A 21,152-nucleotide genomic window follows, 5' to 3' on the forward strand; every position below is an offset into this window, starting at 1 on the left:
ATCTTCATTTCAATCGTAAGCATCACCTTTTCCTTGTTTCACCACCTGTACCAATCTTTTTGGAACACGTGTTGATTTCTCTCACAAGAAAATCCGCCGTGCGTCCGTCTGCGGCGCTGTCATGTCGTCGTATTTCGAGCATGTCGTCGGATGTAGAAACAAATGGTGAGTCAAATTATACGTCGGATGTCAAAAAAAGATTGTGTGTCGAAGCGATCGTTTGTCGAGGTACTGATGTATATGCATAAAGACTTGAATTATTTTACCACCAATTCAAAAAAACGACTTGCTAAATGTATAACAATAGAAATCAAGTCAAAATGGAGTTTAGAATTTAATAATTTAAAAAAATAAATAAAATAAATAAGACGACCACAGACAAAAGCAGCAAATTTAAATATGTTTCATATTTTTAGCTAACAAGTCAGAGTCAACCCTTTGTTTTTAAACATTGTAAAGCGTGAATATATACATGTTATACTGGACATTTCCACACATTAAAAGGCCACACTGCATTATGTATTAAACAAATAAAGTGCTGCCATTGTTCAGGGTGTCCCGCACCTTTCGCTGAAAGTGAGCTGGACTAAATTGCAGGACACCCTCAACCTTAAAGAATAAGCACTGTCAACGCTGTATGTATGGGCACTTTTTAATTGCTTGGTAACAAGCAACTGTTTTCTGAAGTGTGTGCCCATGTAGCACGTGTGGATTTATACAATAAATATAATAAATACCGTATTTTTCAGTCTATAAGTCGCAGTGTTTTTCATTGTTTGGCAGAGGGTGCGTCTTATACTCTGGAGTGACTTATGTGTGATTATTTACGGTCGGGTCGGACTGACTTCTCTCTCGCTAACATTTTTAAAAATAAATTTATAGTCATATATTTATAATAAAACGATGTATGGATGTTAAATGAAATAAATAATTTGAATAAAACAGAAAGGGCTGTGCATGCCTGTGCACGTGAACGCAGTGGCCCCGCTGTTTTTTCAATTTTCCCCTCTGTGAGCATCCTGATATTTCCTTTTCGATATGGAGCAGCTATATGAGTAAAAACAAACTAAAGACAGGGGAACTGAAAAGCAAACAACTGCGGTAGGAGTGGGATATGGACAGGATTCAAATTGGTTGTTGAAAATGCTATACGGAAACCTGTGTCGGCTTCGCTGAATGTAAACTAATGTGGCACTTTGGTCTCATACGGGAAATATATTTTACAAACATTTCCAGTGTTATTTTGTTGAGTAAATGCATTTATAATGATCATAGAAATATGTAGACTATTTAAACATTGAGAAAACGTGCGTTTTTTTTTTCTGCCAACTCGAGATTAAAATAAATGTCAAATCCAGTATCTGCCTGTTAGAACAGACACGCAAATTTAAAAGATAAATGTTTATTGAATATCCATCTTATAGTCTTAACTGGGAGAATTCGTTACAAAAGACAGGCTTAAATTTGTTATCATCATGCATATATGCGCCGGCATTGTCAGAAACGTGATCACACAAAACGCAACGACGCATCGTATTCCCCGCATTTCCTCCTTCTCCTGACTCCTCATAAATAAAACATAAAATTTCGGGGGGGTTTCGGGCTCATGCCTACAAATAAAACATAAAATTTCGGATTTTTTCAGGCTCAGGCAAGGAAATCCAGTTAATTGATCGGACTCGGGCCGCGTCGGGCTTTAATACCCACGGGCCGGTCGGGTCGGGCTGGATTTTTTAAGCCCGATCTAACTTCTAGCGTCATGTAATGTTAGCATACCGTACACCTATTCAGCCTGTTGTTCTCTATTGTATTTTAAATTGCCTTTCAAGATGACATGTCTGTTCTTGGTGCTGGATTCTATCAAATAAATTTCCCCCAAAAAATGACACATATACTCCGGTGCGACGTATAGGCCGAAAAATATGGTATATATCATTTGTATCTTCATTCCAATGGTAAGCATCACCTTTTTCCTTGTTTCACCACCTGTACCAACCTTTTTGAAACCTGTGTTGAGTTCGCTCACAAGAAAATCTGAAGTGCGTCCGACGTCCGTCTTTTGCGCTGTCATGTAGTCTTATTTCGAGCATGTCGTCGGATGTAGAAACAAATGGCGAGTCAAATTTTACATCAGATGTCGAAAAAATCGTGTGTCGAAGCGATCGTATGCCAAAGTACCACTGTATATCTAATTTTGAGAATTTATTGAAACAACTGAATCAGGATTTAATCATAAAACGAAAACTTCCCAATCTGGAATTGATAAAAGCCTAAATTTTAAAAATTTGCTTCCAAGATTAAAGTGCATGTGACACGAAAAAGCATGTTTATTTCATAATACACGTGGTATTTTATGCTCCTGAATGATACGGACCGCTTGGATGTGTGTGGAAGCGATCGCTATATTTATTTAGTTTTTTGAATCCCGCGCCATGAAAATGAGTGACTTCCGCCTTCGGTCTTGCATTGAGGAGGAGGGCGCTGTGACGTGTACGGTAGAAGACGTCCTCTTCACTATACAGCGTACTGTTGTGTATGAGGACGAAGGATTCAGCTGATTTTGCGGATTAATACGTTTATTTTTCGCATCACGCCAGACAAACGGCTGCAGAAAAATCATTCTGTATGAGGGAGAGGCGTATGCGCCTTTTTGGAGTTTCAAAAGGTTCCCATTCACCGTGGATATTTACTGTGGGACCAGTGGACTTACGAGGAAGTGAGTAAACCTCTTGTTTTGTATTATGTCAAATACGAATACAGCGATTACAAAGTAAACACTACAAACTTCCTTTAAATAAAGGACTACTTACGTTTGATCATTGATAGGCATGTAAAAAGCTATCCTCATGCTAATTAGCAGCACGTTAGCTGCACAACAACTCCAGCCACACTCCTCCGGGGAACGAACTGTAAATTGCTCTCCGCCGGGTGGTTTGCCGATCCGCGACGACAATCGACAACCGGGTCGTCATGTCAAATAATCCAGGCTAGTTATGTGTGATTTTCCGCTTCGAAGACTTTGAAACGTCACTCGGTTCGGGTTAGCATGTCGGCTAGCCGTCACCCCTTCTGGTTTGTTTACCTTCTCCGAAGCCGGGGAAGGGAAATGACATATGTCCGATTTAGGTGTCATAAAATATCATTCGGGAGGTGCGACAGTAAAGGTGAAGTCGACAGTTTTGACCATTATGGAGTAATTTTGCCATGTCGTCCTGAATAAATGCATTTTTATTATTTCATATTCCATTCAGCACAAGACTTATTTGTCATGACCACACCATTTATTTAGCAATTGGGGAAAATACTTGGATAAAAAGAATATCCTGTAAAAATATTGAAGTAAAGAGACAGAAACAATGACATTTTGCCACTTTCTTCGTCGCGTTTTCCTCGTTGTGAATAGTTCCACCTCGACGGGCTGACTGGTCCTTCTCAAGCCATTTATATAGCTATTGGGGGAAAATACTTGGATAAAAAGAATATCCTGTAAAAATATTGGAGTAGAGAGACTGAAACAAAGACATTTTGCGGCTCTCTTCGTCGCGTTTTCCTCGTTCTGAATAATTCCCCCTCAATGGGCTGAATAGTAAAACCGATGAGCCCAGTCTACCGCTGACGTCATCCACCTGTCGGGGACGCTAAAGCCCTATAATGGTAGGCGTGGCTAACCGGCAGATTAAAAGACTAATTTCTCGTCATCTGCGCTTTGCTAAATTGTTGTATATAGTCAAATCGTCTCAAAATATGATTCTAATTCACATGATAATGCCATTTAAGACTTTTTTTCTCGTGTCGTATGCTCTAAGTCAGAAAATATCAATTTACAAGTTTATAATGACAAGTTTATACCTTAGTGGTAGATATGCCACCTGGCAATAAATTTTGTAAATCTGACTCAAATGTCAGTACCTCACGAGCCATAAAGCTCACCACACATTACTTCTCTAAAATTCAAATTCAAAACAACCGTCAGGCATGACATCACACAGACCAGTTTCTATCACGGGAGCTCAGTTCAGTGAGCATCAAAGAATTATATCTTGTGTTCTGCTTTTGCTTTGAAAAAAGAGCAGCCTTAATAAGGGATGTCAAAAGGAGAGTTTGCATATTGCAATTTTTCATCACATGATTTCAACATGCCTTTGACACAACTAAGTCACGCTAACATTTCATGCATGCGATAATCACTTTACATATAAGAATTGCTTTATTCACAGATGTTACCCCCCAAGGCTTGGAAGAAGACGTCCATGTTTTTTCTTCGTACGAGAAAATATAAATATTTCATCTATCAAGTTTCACGCAGAGCACAAAGGACTAAGACCAAACTTCTCTGACACATACTGTAGTACCGTAATGTAAGTAAGCTCTTTACCCTTTATGTTATCACAGTACTTGGACTGAATTAGCAACAGAGACAATTGGAGTACATCCCTGTAAATAACAACACAACCTCCGGGCGTTTTAGGCAACTTCAAGTACACCCCCTTCGCCTGAGTTGCTCACACCAGTTGAGCCATGTTGGACTTTAAGGAGTTTTGTGATCTTAAATCAGACTGCATTACTATGAGATCTCCATGTTCCCTTTCTTTGTATATGTGTGTGTGTGCAGGGCAGGGGGCGGCGGGGAAGACATGCAATGCTAATTAGCTTTAATATTAAACAAAGAATGAGCTAAACTGTAACGTTCATGTGGACTATTTTGCCGACATCATTCAGAGCTAAAATGAAATTAGATCTGTAATTATATCATATAGTCTAGCTCTGACGGTTCGGTTGAGCCTGATTGTATTTGAAGCGAGTTAGGCTTTAGTTAAGATTAATGCTCTTTTAACTGCAGGCTTGTGTCCCTGCAAATTAAAAAAAGAAAAACTCTGGGAGATATTTATGCTGATTTCACAGTTAAATTAAGCCTAACTTTGAATCATTGATTGCGTTTTGCATACTTTTTCCCCCCCAGTTTTCCTCAAATGGTGGCTAGGGGCATTTGTTCACTGAAGTGCAGAGAGTATCTGTGTCCTATTTGGATTAAAGCAACGAGGTATTACAATTTTTCAACAATGTTTTCCCAGAAAATAAAATACTTAAACAAATCAACTCCAAATGTAACTTTTTCTTTGCTTTATTGTATGTTTTATGATGTCATATCGAGAACAATCTGGTGGTTTATCATCTAGCTGGTTGGACCCCAAAGCAGCTACACACCGTGAAGAAACAATCGTCCTCCAAGAAAGATTTTATAGAGAACGGCTTTCGAAACAAAAACTTATTTGATAGTGGATTGAAAAACATTATTACTTCAAGATAAGCTGTCCGAACTCTCAAAAGCACTCCAATGGAAACCACACAGGTGAGCTGAAGTCACCGTTTACCTCACTTTGAAAATCTTACATGAGCATCAGTGTCTCTTGAGACAGTAATATTTAACTTGTGAGGGTCAACGGTTCTCCTACTGAAGTAGTGATACCCCAAATATCCACTATAGTTAAAATTGTGAGACATTTTTACTGCAGGGCCGAGAACCAAAAGTGGTATTTTCCATATGGACAAATGGATTTTGCCATGTGGCAAAATTGGTTTAGCCATGTGGCTTTTTTTTGCCATGTGGTAACATGGATTTTGCCATGTGGCATTTTTTTGCCATGTAGCAAAATGGATTTTGCCATGCGGCATTTTTTTGCCATGTGACAACATGGATTTAAATTTTTTTTTTTTTTTTTTTTTTTTTTTTTTTTTTTTTTTTACACGTGGCATTTTTTGGGCCATGTGGCAAAATTGATTTTGGTTTGTTGCAATTTTTTTTTTTTTTCCTTTGGGGGGGGGGGGGGGGGGAGGTATATGTTGCGTTTTTTTGGGAGGTCAATGGCAGTTTTGCAGGCCATGCACGCCCATGCCATTGACAGCTATGCACGCATTTTCCATTCATTTTAAATGGCAGTAAAAACCTGTGGCTGTGATTTTTGACCATACACTTTACATTACAGTGCGTTGACATTCAACTGGCACCCTAGTCAGGCTCTGCCATTGACAGCTATGCACGTCCAAATTTTCCATTCATATTAAATGGCCCAAAAAAATGCCACAAACCAAAATCAATTTTGCCACATACCCAAAAAAATGTCATATGTCAAAATTAGGGTTGTCAAACGATTGAAATTTTTAATTAAGTTAATTACAGCTTAAAACTTGACAGTAAATAATCACAATTCAAACCATCTATAAAATATGCCATGTTTTTCTGTAAATTATTGTTGGAATGGAAAGACACAAGACTGATAGATACATTCAACATACGGTACATAAGTACAATATTTGTTTATTATAACAATAAATCAAAAAGATGGCATTAACATTATTAACATTCTCTTAAAGTGATACATGGATAGAAAGACATGTAGTTCTTAAAAGATAAATGTTAGTACAAGTTATAGAAATGTTATATTAAAACCCGTCTTAATGTTTTCGTTTTATTAAAATTTGTAAAATTTTCAATCAAAAAATAAACTAGTATCTCGCCATTGTTGATCTCAATAATTACACCATGCTCACTAATGATACCGATGATGATGACAATAAAATTCCAGTAAAAAAAAAAAAAAAAAAAATCAGTTAGACCCAAGCGCCAGCAGAGGACGCCAAACACCAAAAAACAAGTAACAAGCGGACATTACTGTACTGTCATTTTAATCTGTTTGAGCGGGATATGTGCGTTAATTGCGTCAAATATTTTAAGGTGATTAATTAAAAATTTATAACTGCCCGTTAAAACGATAATTTTGACAACCCTAGTCAAAATCCATTTTGCCACATGGCAAAAAAAAAAAAAAAATGCCACAGGGCAAAATCAAATTTTGCCACATGGGGGAAAAAAAAAATGCCACATGGCAAAATCCATTTGCCACATGGCATATACCACTTTTGGTTCTCGCTGTCTCTCAAATGTTTACTCAACATTTGTTTCTTGTGAAGCATCTACAGAGGCAACACCTATGTAACACCTGTTTATTGTGCGGTTTCAATTGTGGTGAAATACTTGGGCCGAGTTTATGTGATTGTTTTTGATGATGTGCGGACAGTAACTGATACATGCCAATCGTTTTTGTGGACTAATTTCTGTATCAGCAGCTAGTTATAAACAAATTTGAATTGCTGTTATTGAATATGAAACTGATTTAATTTCATTTTTTATTTTGGTTTCATTCTACAAGTGTTGCTGTCATGAGTAGCTGTCAGCAAACCACACAAACGTCTGACATCGTAACTTCAGAGATTAGCTCGTTGTCTAGCTTGGATTTAGCTCCAACGTCTTGGCAAGGACAGTACAATGGCCTATAATACATGTTTTTGGAGAGTTATTTTGAGATTTGGGGTTATTTCGGGGTCCTTAAAGGGTTCATTCTGTCTTACGCGGAAATTCAGGTCACGTTGCCAGCGTAGGAACAGAACTCATTCGTAACCCGGGGACTAACTGTATATATAATTTGAGGTGGAGCCTTCATTTCTTTCAGTGGACAGTGCTATTCAACATTGAAAAGCTTACAGCAAAAGCAGCTATTCATGTTAAATGCAGTCCACAATTAATCCTGTGCAGTGTGGAAGTTCTTCACTATATTCACTGTAGTTTCTCCCCTTAGGTATCTGAGGGTCAAGAGAGGCTACTGACCCCTCCCTCTGATGCAGGCAGAAATGCTGCCATGTGGGACGTGACAGACTGTGTTGCCTGAGGGCAATGATGGATCCGCTGGAGGCTGACGGGACTTCTCTGGATGACATCCAGGCGCCACCATCGGCTCCGAGTGCAGTGGAGCTTCTCACATTGTGAAGGTCACTTCCTGGCTTAACACAACAGTTTTCCTGATTGATGCAGATGGCCGCTGCACCCCTGAGTCAGGTCCTAGTAGATTTCCTTGGTCCATCATACATAAGAGACTGAGGTACTGGATGCTTCGTGGTTAGCATTAACACGTGCACCAAGAGCTCATGGCCAATAAGGAGTGGTGCTTTCGTCAAGAGTGACGAATAAATACGTGAACAGTTAACCAACTAGCCAAATACAGTAGAGAGAAACCATGCAGGAAATTGGACTGTAATCTACAACAACAGCAGAAGAATGCATGCAGACAAGAGTAATCAAACGGCACCTGCAGGGGTGAAATGAGAGAGGAAAAAACAGGAAGAACCAGATTCTAGTTTGAAGGTTAGTTTCGACTAATTAAATCAAGGGTAAGAAATACAAAATGAGAAAATTTGAAAATATAGTAAATGATCACAAAATGTTTTATAGAAACAGTTCATATTTAAATATTAAATGTTATTTTATCAATCCACGTAGCCATCTATTTTCCACACAATTTATCCTTGGTCAAGGTCGCGGCGTGCTGGAGCCTATCCCAACTGACTCCAGGAAAAATGCAAATAACTCCCCGAACTGGTCGCCAGTCAGTCACATAGCACAGTGTTTTTCAACCTTTTCTGTGTCACGGCAAGTTTTTACACTGGAAAAAATCTGGCGGCACACCACAAACCAAAAATGTTCCAAAATTTTTCTGTACAGTATAATTATGAAATATTTTCTCAATATTTATACATACTCAGTGTGAAACTTGAGCCTGTATGGATGAACACAAAGCCGATATCCTTGCAGGAATCTTCGTCAACAACTCAGTCTCACTCTTTTTTTTTTTTTTTTTTTTTTTGCAGTTAGGCTTGAAAAGCTCAGAACTGTCAGACGGGGACTTTAGAAATGTCTTTAATCGCAAGCATCTCACTGACAACGACTTTGCAGGCAGGTAGTATTGCCTCTTTTTGGATTCAACAACAAGTTTAGCAACAAGGTAACTGGCTTTGAGGGCTTTCTCATTTACCTTTGTAGTGTTTCTCAAAAAAGTTGCCTTTTTTCTCTCTGTTTTCATGGAGGCCAACAAAATAGTCATTCGAATTGGTTTGAAACGAGAGAAAATGCAACTGCTTGTGTCACGTTCAAGAACTGCTCGGATTTCTAGCCATCATCTACCTTGCTGTCCTCAACAATGTGTTGGAATAAAACACAGGGGCAGGATTGATGGTCTCAAATATGGATGAAATGGAAAGGATACTTCCTTGTATATTGTCACTTGACGACTCTAATCAAATGACGTACAGTAGACGTGCTGGGATCCACATTTTCGCAGACAGCAAGGTAGCAGATGGCTAAAAATCTGAGCAGTTCTTGAACGGGACACGAGCAATACATTGTTCATTTGCACATGACCGCAAGCTTCTACCTACTCCTCCTTTCCTACTGCAACTTGTAAAGCGTGGTAAGTAGGACGCGTACATGAAAGTAACAAAAAGGCGAGAAACTTCCACTTATGCACATTTATTCACAAAAAATAAATCCACCTTGACCACTCGTCACTTGGGAGCTCAGCGGTCCGCACATACGCGTTCGCAGAACTCTAACATAAAAGTAAGCAGCAACAGAAGAAGAACATATTCAATGTAAATAAAGCAGCGCCACCGCGTGGTGGATGTCGGGAGGAACACCATTTAAGGAGGTGACTGTTACAAACTCCGCCCGACGACGTAAAAAAAAAAAAAAAAAAACTTCTTGCGGCACACCTGACGATCTGTCCGGCACACCAGTTGAAAAAAAAATGATATAGCACACACAGGGACCGACAACCATTTGCACTTAGATTCCCACTATCAATGAGTAGGAATTGATCCCAAGGTGCCGTCACCAGTCAAGCATATAGACCACTATATATGAAGAGTAATAATATGTATTATTATTGCATAATCATAAAATACATGTGTAATAATCATAATTATTAGGGTTGTTCCAATTATGTTTTTTTGCTCCCGATCCGATCCCGATCGTTTTAGTTTGAGTATCTGCCGATCCCGATATTTCCCGATCCTTTTACTTTTTTTTGCTCCCGATTCAATTCCAATCATTCCCGATAATTTTTCCCGATCATATACATTTTAGCAATGCATTAAGAAAAAATGAATAAAACTCGGACGAATATATACATTCAACATAAATACTCAAGATGGCATTTACATTTATAACATTCTTTCTGTGAGAGGGATCCACGGATAGAAAGACTTGTAATTCTTAAATGATAAATGTGAGTTTGTATATTGTGACTAAATATTGCCATCTAGTGTATTTGTTGAGCTTTCAGTAAATGACACTGTAGCCATTTAACTGCCCAAATGCATGATGGGAAGTGCAACCATGATTGTGCGTAGCGGTACCAATTGATATATCTTCTCTACGTTGGGAATTAACATAAGGTGTTAACAAAAAATTCAATTACTACCTTACGTCCCCACATTGCTTCCCATGATATTTCTAATTGTAGGGAGAGGGATTGTCAAGCTTTAACCAATTAAAAAAAAAAAAAAAAGACTCCAAAAGGCTGTCAAAATTCACTCTACTCATTTTACGCTGCCTTTTAGCTCTATATAAAGGTAAAACGGCGCCATTACAGATTGAACCAATGGCGCCACCAGTGGGTGGCCAGGGGTGGCCACGGCCACCCCTCTAAATTTGTTGGCCACCCCATTGGCCACCCCGCTTATCATCATTAGTAACATCAAATATTACACAATACACCAAAGTATATCAGTAGCCGTGTCCTTAAGTCTTTCTGATAGTTTTCCCCTGGCCTTTTTACTGCAATAATATAATGAAAACCTGAAATTATGGCTTTTAGTTTTGGTGTGCCACCCCAAGATTTCAAGTGGCCCCATCTAGCCACCCCTATGAAAAATTTCTGGAGGCGCCACTGGATTGAATGCGACAATGCGTGAGTGGGTCGTGCAGCGCATGCGTTAAATATTCTAACGTGATAAAATTTTTTTAAAATTAATTACCGCCGTTAACGGGGTAAATTTGATGACCCTACCTTAAGCCTAAACTAAAGACTCTGGATGAGTGTAACATTATGTCTGTAACGTTAAATACAATTAGAAAACGATTCAATTAAAATATATATATATATATATATATATATATCTCAAAATAAAAGCATGTCCAATATTTTTTTGCCGATTCCGATACTTTGAAAATGACGTTATCGGACCCGATCGATCGGCATCCCGACATCTCTAATTATTATACGTAAATAAATACTTAAAGTGCCTGTGACAAGAAAAAGCATTTTTATTTCATAATACACGTGGTATTTTATCCTCCTGAATGAAATGACCACTTGGATTTGTGAAAAGTGATCGATATATTTATTCAATTTTTTTTATCCCGCGCTACGAAAATGAAAGACTTCCGGCTTCGATCTTGCATTGAGGAAGAGGGCGCTGTGACGTGTATGGGAGAAGGAGTCCTCTTCACTATACAGCCGTACTGTTGTATGACAAGGACTAAGGATTCAGCTGATTTTGCGGATTAATTCGTTTATTTTTCGCATCACGCCAGCCAAACGGCTGCAGAAAAATCTTGCTGTACGAGGGAGTAGCGTGTGAGCCTTTTTGGGGTTTCAAAAGGTTCCCATTCACCGGTGGATATTGGCCAAAACAAGCCCTACTACTGTGGGACCATGGGACTTGCGAGGAAGTGAGTAAACATCGTGTTTTGTATTATGTTAAATACTGGGATCATTTGAATATGCTTGCATTTTGTGGCTGACATGCTCCTTGTCCCCTTGGCCGACAACCGTCGGCTTGTCGCACATCCCCCTGCCGGGAGAGCACTATACTCTGCTTATTGACCTCTTCATGTGCCCGGTTTTATGTCAAATTTTCCAACCGATCAGAAAATAGCCACCAATACAGCGATTACAAAGGAAACACTACAAAATTCTTTTAAAAAAGGACTACTTACGTTTTATCATGGATTTGCATGTAAAAAAGCTCTCCTCATACACATATTGTCATGTTAGCTGCATAACAACTGCAGCCGCCCTCCTCCACTGAGTCTCCAGATGTTTACGACTTTGCCGTATGGTAAAGCATTATTTTGCTATATTCGTGTTAACTATTTGGCAGCTACACGCTCCTCCGATGTCGGCTATTGTCCAGCTGCTTCCCCGTAAACGAGCCGTCTGCCCTCAGCAGGGTAACCACGAGCTCTAACTTGTTCGCCGCAGGGCCAGCGAAGACAATCGACATCCCAGTCGTCATGTAAAATGTTCCGGGCTAGTTATGTGGGATTTTCTGCTTCGAAGACTTTGAAACATCACTCGGTTCGGGCTAGCATGTCGGCTAGCTGTCACGCCTATTGGTTTGTTTACATTCTCCGAAGCCGGGGAAGGGAAATGACAAAAGCCCGACTTCGGTGACATAAAATATCATTCGGGAGATGCGACACTAAAGATGAAGTCGACAGATTTGACCATTATGGAGTAATTTTGCCATGTCGTCCTGAATAAATGCATTTTTATAGTTTCATATTCCATTTAGCACAAGACTTATTTGTCATGACCATACCATTTATTATTGGGGAAAAATACTTGGATAAAAAGAATATCCTGATCCGGATTTAATCTCATTATTTCTCAGTGTCAAATATAAATGAACAAAATAATTTGTTGTGGTTGTAAATTTTTTTTTTGTTCAATTAAGTGATCTTGGATTCTTTACCACAGCACATCTAAGAATATCTTATGGCACACTAATGGGTGGTCCAAGGAAAAAGATTAGGCACCGCAGGAAGACACCTGGGAAAATAGCCCCCTTCACAGCTGCTCAGTTTCATCCAGTGATGGCGCATGGCACGGTGGATTGTGTTCATCAACAAAGATTTCTGTAAGTATCTCTAAGCCTTTTCTGTGATTAAATTCACAATAGATTCCTGTTTATGGTGAAGTGCAGCTTAGGGGAACGAAGATAACAGGCATCTGGTGTGATTTTTTTTCCCCTCCTTCTTTCAATCTGTCACCATATGAACCTGGACTATTGATATTATGGACCTTACTTGATTAAAAAAAAAAAAAAAAAAAAAAAAAATCCCTAAATTCCTTGCAATTGTACTTTGGGGAAAATTGTCCTCAAACTAGGGGTGCAATTAACGACTATTTTTAAAATCTATTAATCGGACGATTAATCGATTCTAATTAATCTGGAAAAAAAAATTTTTTTTTTCAATTACATTCACAATTTAACCTGAAGTTTTTTAGGCATGTTGTAAGTAACAATAAAGAAAAAATGGATGATTATTTTCTTCAAAAACAATATTTTACAGCTTCCTGACTTAAGTGTAGTCTACAACCAAGGGCGTAGGTTTGGTCTCAACATTGGTGGGGACGATATAAAAGCATAACCTGCATGTACACTTTTTGCTTAGGAAGGGACATTATTAAACCCAAACAGATTGTGTGAATGGGGGTCAGGGCTACATTTCTCATGAATATGAACTTAATTGATAGGCAAAATGATCAAAGCAAAATATATCATTTTTGACTTATACTAACTTTCGTGTGTATTGGTTCATGTGATACAGTTTGATTCAAACCTTTGTTTTCAAAAACTACTGAACAAACATTTTTGAAAACTTCCAGAATAAATTTCTGGATTTTATGAGCAAATTCAACATACACAATAAATACAAACTTATTAATAATCTCTTAACTGTCCAGGAATGCAAAAAAAAAAAAAACATTTGTCTTTGGACCACTCAACATTGTCTTTCTAAATTAATAAATATAACTGAGAAAAACTAATATATTATCTACCAATAGAATGCATTAAACAGTCAACAAAATGTGTCACTTGCCACGTTTACATGGAGCCAAATATTCCAATTACAATCGGAATATTTGTTCAAGCCGAATAAATGTGTTCCATATAAACACCTCATTCGGAATGAACAGGCCCAAACCAAATGGAATTTCATTCCGATTCACAGGGGTGGAATATTCCTTTTCCCAAACCGATTAGAAGTAAAATTATATCATGTAAACAGGGAAGCGGAATGGTGTCTGGTTGAGTCCTTTCTGCACATGCTCCGTACTGACGTGGTGACGTCACTTTGTGACGTAAGTAACGTCACTTGCAACATGGCTTCCAAGCACAGCGCACCTAATTGGAGTCCGGCGGAAAGATTGTATTTAATTCAAACTTTAAAAGAATTGAATATAATTGCTCGCTTAGACGGGCGTAAACGAGGAACAGTGAACTATTTAAAAAAGTTCACGAGAGGTTACACGAAGCCGGAATAGACCGGAGCGTTGACCAGATTAGAAACCGGTGGAAAACCGGCTACTACAAGGCAAAAGAGCAAAACAGCAGAAGCGGATACAACCCCACAAACACAACAAGTGGGTTAAAGTTAAAACAGCAGCACTCCGACGATCGATCTCCATGTTTTGCAACGTGACGTTTTGTTTTGATTAATCTGCGCATGTCAGACGGCAGTTGTCAAACGTCCTTTCGGAATAAAGGCAGTCACATGTAAACGCTGGATCGGAATAGATGAAGTGACATGTAAACAGCTGATCTGAAATTTCCATTCGGAATGATTTGAATCTGTATGAATAAAAGTCAGCATGTAAACGTGGCTATTGTTGTTTACAATTTATGGTTTTATTTTTTTAATGTAATTCATGCCCCTGTCAGTGCTTCAGCCTCCTCAAGTTTGGCTCTCACGTCTGGGATCTCCTGACGACACAGGCATAATGTTGGAAGGGTAATTACTTGACGGTTTACAGCAACACCTGGAAAATAAAATCATTCGGTCATTTATTTTGAAAAATCAATAACATTTCATTCATTTAGCCACATTTGGGCTTAATTTACCATATTTAGATCGGTAGGAGCTGTCCCATTACCAAATATCCAGTTTTAGCTATGTGGAGAGCATGGAAAAATATACAACCATGTCATCACATTCTCTCTAAAAAAAAAAAAAATCACGATGCTGGATTTAGGCATACCACTCACTCTCCCGTTCGTGAAGTGTCGAGCTGTCAAATGGCGTCATGACGCCATCTTCTGTGTCAAGTAAATCGCCGTCATCTGACGCCTCAGGTTCAAACATGTAGGGATTAATTGTAGTTCATCTTTCCTGGGAGCCTTTGCCATCGGTAGCGTGACGAAAGAGCGATCCTGAATGGTTACCTTTGGTGGAAATATCACTGACATCGTTGTTGCTGCTATGCTAGCTGTGGATAGTCTTTGTTTGCGTCGGGGAATCTACGTCACACTTCCGGGTTTGCGAAGGGACCATTAACGGAGTGCAAAAAAACTAAAAAAAAACCCGCAAATTATCCTTACAATTACGTGTTGATAATGTCATGGTTGTTTTGACGAACTCGTCCTAAGTTTATATTCATAAAATTACACCAAAAGTCCGGAAAGGTCTTCAGTTGCCCTTTAAGCAGCTTCCCACTCGAGTTTTGCAGGTTAGCATGTTCACAGTTTAATGTTATGCTAACTTTTTTTTTTTTTTTTTTTCTCTTCAGGCATGACAAATCCAAACAAACATACAGCATTTATATGTGTTTACAATTAATTCAACCCGAAAAGAAAAGGGCTAACGGCAGAAGCCGAAGCTTATTGAAACCAGTCCCCATTATACCATATAGGACACAGAAAATATTGAATATCAATTTTTGTCATTCAGATTTCGTCGTGAAGTTTTTTTGTTTTTTTTCTTATAATAACCATCCCTCTGATTGTTCATTTTCCCAATAGTCCATTGTCGATCGTGGCAATGCGCTCCTTATGTTGATTAGATCCAGTAGATTAGTTCATAATTCAGTAGTTAGTTTCTTCAGTTGATTCGATCCGGAAAATAGGGAATAGCTGAGGACCGATGGTAGGCCGTGTCCGCCACCCTCCTTTTGTCGACTTAATCCTCGTCGCAGTTTTCATTCCTTGCTGGCTCCTGACGAACATTTATCTCAAGGTTGCGCAGCTTCGTAATAGGTTGCATTGCCATTCCGGTTGTGGTCTCATGGCCTGGGGGACTAACGTCGCTAGGTCCTTCAGAAGGACCATCCCAGCGATCACTGTCCCACCTGGCACACTCAGAAACTGCCAGCTGCGCACCAACAGGAAACATCCTTGAACACGTTCCACTTCGAGTGTGGTCAGACACAGCGGCCACCATCTACCCCAGCAATCCTCCACAATATCCAGACTTTAAGTTGTTTTCCGGGCAGGCACGTTGTCCGGGTTCTGATCAAAGAGATGAGTCCTTCTCCTTCGAGTGTCAGAGTTGAATGATGCAGGTCGGACTTTCAGTAACAAAATTAGTGACGTGTTTCCCCATGTCCACAAAACTGACGTCTTTTACATTCCTTACAGTACCCAGATAGCAGACAGACATTGAATAAACATTGATTTTCCATCAAAATCATCACTACGGTTGACATCGAAATTTTCGACGTCCAGTGATGTTGAAACAACGTTGTTTTGTCAGGCGATTGTTGGGTTAACATTGTTTTATAGTTGATGAACTAATGTTGACAAATAGTTGATTTATGATTGACCGGGAAATATGATTGAAAAGTCATAAAATTATGGATGAGCGGGCTTTTTGGTAGAAAACATAACATTGATTCAGCGTTGTTCCAATATCATTAATAATCGAAATAACGTTTAGGTTTTGTAAGGATTTCAACATTAAAACAACATTAATTGAGGGTGCAAAAGTGACGTTGATTCAACGATATAAGATCGACAGCGGAATGTTGATCCAACATCTTTTCAACGTCTGTCTGCTATCCGGGTAGCTGTTGCTGGCTGAATTTTTTTTTTTAATATCCCTCCTCTTCAAATGGGTCGGAGGAGGCGGCATGTTGTTGACATGTTGTATTTTTGTCGGGGCTGTGTGGTTGTCATCATGCATGTCTTCAGCCAATCAATCGTGCATATGAGGTTAAATAAAATAACGGTCCGGCACATTCAGCAAGTGAAAAGGGGTAAATGCAAGTCTGAAAATAACGTAAATATAACACTTAACAATAGAAGGGTCCGTGCTATCCTTAAAACATAAAAAAGAATCTAAATTACCTACATAACTGAACATTGTACAATACAAATAACGTTGCCTGAAAGTTGGTGGGGACAATTTGAGGATCCTTAAAGGTTGGTTGTGTTATGTCCCTACCGTCCCTATGCAAACCTATGCCCTTGTCTACAACTGTACTGTTTTAACTACATAAAACTTATGAAAAACTTAAAGGTTTGAGTATAATACATAAAAATGATTTCTCAGAACACAAATAAGACCTGTTCAAGTGAGTCCTGTTCATTCAAGTAAAAAAAAGTTGATTGACATTTTCTTATCTTGTGTCAATGACTCATGTATTTTCTTTCAACAAACTACACAACAAAATCAAATAAGGAGGAGGCAGACTAATGAATCTGTTTTCTTTATCAAACAGTTGTTCATAAATACAATCCAAAACCAGTTTTAAAGCACAATTTGTTTGAATGGGAGTTTATGACTGAGCTGCTATCTGAATGGGTTTATGTGTGTGGTTTCTTTATAAAAGAAATGGGACAACTTTATAACAATAAGTCCAGTGCTAATATGCTTCTCCAAAACAATACACTTAAGACACTCATTGGCATAATTACTAACTAGCTTAGAGCTCCGTGCTAAAGGCTGAGTTATGAGTCTGCAGCAGAACTACGCCGTCAAGGCAGACCCGATTTACGACCCTCCGCCTTAGCCTGTCATGCACCTCTACAGATTCTTGACTAGCGTCACGTCAACACGTGGTTACGTGACTCAAATGGACAGTGATTAGTCCACTCAGACTTTTGTTTCCATTTTAGCGTGAAATCACCACCATTTTCAAACATTAGTATGGTAAGCAATTCATGGAAGGAGGTTGCTGAAAATACGGGGCTGGACGTCAGCGATTGCATTAAAAAACTGGAAGAACCTCTGAGACAAAGTATGTGTGTGTTCGGAAGCGATGGCCACATGAAGCGGTGACACAATCGGCCAAGAACTGCAAGCTTTTTATCACTTTATGTCAGATTTTTGGTTGGTGCACTTCATTATTTATTGTGTACATATGTTTGCTGTGAGTCTGTGACTTATTTACACTTCAAGTATTTGAAGAATAAAGCACAAGTTTGGTGTCAAAAGAGTTGTTTAGATGTTTAAGTTTCAACAACAGACAGTTCACACACTTACATCATCACTGATTGTGAGTGCCTCGGTCCTTTTATGACAACACGTTTACCATCAAGGCTTCCAACGCAGTTTGGGAAGTTCCATAGCCGTCAGAAATCTGCTATGGCTTCGCACTGGTTGGTTGAAGGACACGGCAAAAAAAAAAAAAAAAAAAAAAAAAAAAAAATCTGGCTGGAGGGCTGTCCACAATGCTTTGCAGACCTCAGACAAAACGCTGGACACATTGCTCGACGCCAGTTTGAGGCTAGCCGCCACAGTTTGCTGGCTTCCACCGGACGCTAGAATTCATAAACTGCCAGTCTCAGTGCAGCAGTCAGACAGACCACCTCCACGACAGTTCTGAGTCACCTCTGCCTCAACATTTGTTGTTCAATGTTGAAGATCCACATTCAAGCGTCCCATCTCCGTTGGCATTGTTGTGTAACCAGAAGACAACAAAAGGAAGTCGACAAGTCTCACAAAACCGTATAAACAACGCCACACCCCTCTAGTGGCTTGGCGTTGAATTACAGATGAACTGAAGATCCACATTCAAGCGTTCCACCTCCGCTGGCATTGTTGTGTAACCGGAAGAAAACTAGAGGAAGTCGACAAGAGTTCCCCAAAACCGTACAAACACATTGCCACAGCCCTCTAGTGGCTTGGCGATGAATTAGAGAGCAACGCGTTCCCTTGCCGCAGAACTATTGAATGCTCATTGACGCCATAGGGCAGACTTGTCCATAGTCCAGCCCGGGGGCCAAATGCGGCCCGTGGTCAAATTTCATCCGGCCCAGCCTCTGTCATGAAATAAATAACATCTGGCCCGCACAACGACTTAATAAATTGGTCAGCAGTACTGCAACCAGCATATGAAGTAGCTTACACACGAAATGCTGCTCCTCATTTACCCACTAAAAGGCAGCAGCACTTTAACCCTTTATTGCCAAATGTATCACATTTGATACACCTAAAATTTCATGATTTTCAGACTAATTTAGAATTTTGACATTTCTTTTTGAAAAAAATAATAATAATAAGATGGATGCAAGTCAACACATGCATCTGCAGATTCAATGAGAAAAAAAAACATGATTTAGCATGGGTTATAGATATTAGAGCGCTTTTTATACATATTCATTTTGACTTTTCACAAATTTGGAAAAAAAGGTTTCATTAGGACCTTTTCAAATTTTGGGATTCTCTGATAATTGCTTCATGTTGCAGGTATTTAAGGGCTAAGCAACATTACTCCGTGTGACCCTCTACTTCCAATTTTCTAAAATGGCGACAATCAACAAAAAAAAAGTTGACTGTGATGGCCGACGCTTCAAGGATAGGTGGAAATCAGACTATTTCTTCACTAAAATACACAACAACTGTGTCTTGCCTCATTTGCAATGAGACAGTTGCTGTTTTTAAAGATTCCAATGTGAGGCGATATTACCAAACAAGACACGCTGACATGTACGACAAGATTACAGGGAAGATACGCAGCGAGAAATTGAAGCAACTTGAAGCTAGTTTAATTTCACAGCAGTAGTATTTCGCAAGAGCCCGAGAGACGAAAGAGAACGCCGCAAAGGCTAGTTGCGAGATTGTTGAAATTATTCATTAAAAAAATAATAAAGCAAATGTGACACTGAATGGCTTGCTAAATTTTGCTTAAATATAATTGTTCTACGTAAAGGACGTCAGCCAAGGTCGGCCCCCCACATTTTTACCACGCCAAATCTGGCCCCCTTTGCAAAGAGTTTGGACACACCTGCCATAGGGTCTACATCGTCGCTACACCGTCACCGCAACGCAGAAGCATAACTCAGGCTTAAGTAGTAATGTTTCATCAACAAAGAATGCAAGCAATACAATTGGCTTCATTTACTCTCCTCTGACAGAGGCAAACTGGATCTAAAAAAACAAAACACAATGTAACTCTCAACACTTCAAAAAGTTATTGATTCAGAAATCCCAAACCTGAGTTTAGCAGACTAGCAGTGAACTCTCTTTTGCTCTAATAAATGCTGCTCGTCCAGCCTCCGATTTCACACAAACCAAGACTCAAACGGGCTGCTCATAATTGATTATGAAATTCGTTGGCAACTAATTTATTAATTAATTTTAATCCATTTAATTGATTAGTTTTTGCAGCCTTACCTTAAGCTGTTCGACTATTTTCTCACTCGCACTTGCTCACAAAGAGGTGAAACTTTCATCATTTTTGCTTGTGAATGACTGAGCAATTCAGAGAAGCTCTTTTATACCCAGTCATGGCAACCACCTGTTCCCAATTAGCCTGTTCACCTAAGGAATGTTCCATACAGGTGTTTAAAGAGCATTTCTCAACTTAGTTTTTTTGCCACCTCTACCAGCTCTTTGGAAGTTGTTGCAGCTTTAAAATTCAAAGTAATGATTATTTATCAGTTAGAAAATTAAAATATTTTTCCTTTATAGTGCATTCAATAAAATATAGGTTGAATATGATTTGCAATTCACTGTATTCTGTTTTTATTAAGTTAAAAATGACACAATATCCAAACTTCATTTGAATTAGGGTTGTCATCAAAGGCCTAGGTTTGCATAGGGACGGTAGGGATATAACACTACCTACTTTTCAGGATGCTCAAATTTTCCCAACCAACTTTTAACATTATACAAAACGTTCAGTAATATGGGTAATTTTGATTTTCTTCCCATATGTTGTAAGGATTGAATAGACCCTACCATTATTAAAGGAATTATTTGCATTATGTTCAGACTTACATTTATCCATTTTCACTTGCTGAATGTGCCGGTACATTTTTTTTCCCTCAAACACACGTTTGATTGGCTGATGACTTGACCACTCGCCCTCCCACGCCCCCACCCGCCACAGAGACATACGCACATTCGCCGACAGAAATACAACATGCCGTCTCTCCCACCCCTTTCGAAGAGGAGGGATATTAGAGTTTTTTTGTTTTGTTTTTTTCCGGCCAACACAAGCCACTGTAAGTAATGTAAAAAGACGTCAATGTTGTGGAGGTGGGGGAAACACCACTAATTTTGCTTCTACAGGTCCAACCTGCATCAGAAG

The 21,152-nt window shown here is 39.1% G+C and overlaps 1 protein-coding gene across 1 annotated transcript in view; it reads right to left on the reverse strand.

Moving 5' to 3' along the window:
* The window catches only part of LOC130926990 (contactin-associated protein-like 5), a 376,038-nt gene extending 355,702 nt beyond the window's left edge, over positions 1-20,336 (reverse strand). The window contains exon 1 of the mRNA XM_057852402.1: positions 20,234-20,336. The gene's annotated coding sequence lies outside the window, so the exon portion shown is untranslated. The remainder of the gene's footprint in view (positions 1-20,233) is intronic.
* Between the last annotated feature and the right edge of the window lie 816 nt (positions 20,337-21,152).

The sequence above is a fragment of the Corythoichthys intestinalis genome, chromosome 12, assembly GCF_030265065.1.
Source record: "Corythoichthys intestinalis isolate RoL2023-P3 chromosome 12, ASM3026506v1, whole genome shotgun sequence".
Lineage (NCBI taxonomy): Eukaryota > Metazoa > Chordata > Actinopteri > Syngnathiformes > Syngnathidae > Corythoichthys > Corythoichthys intestinalis.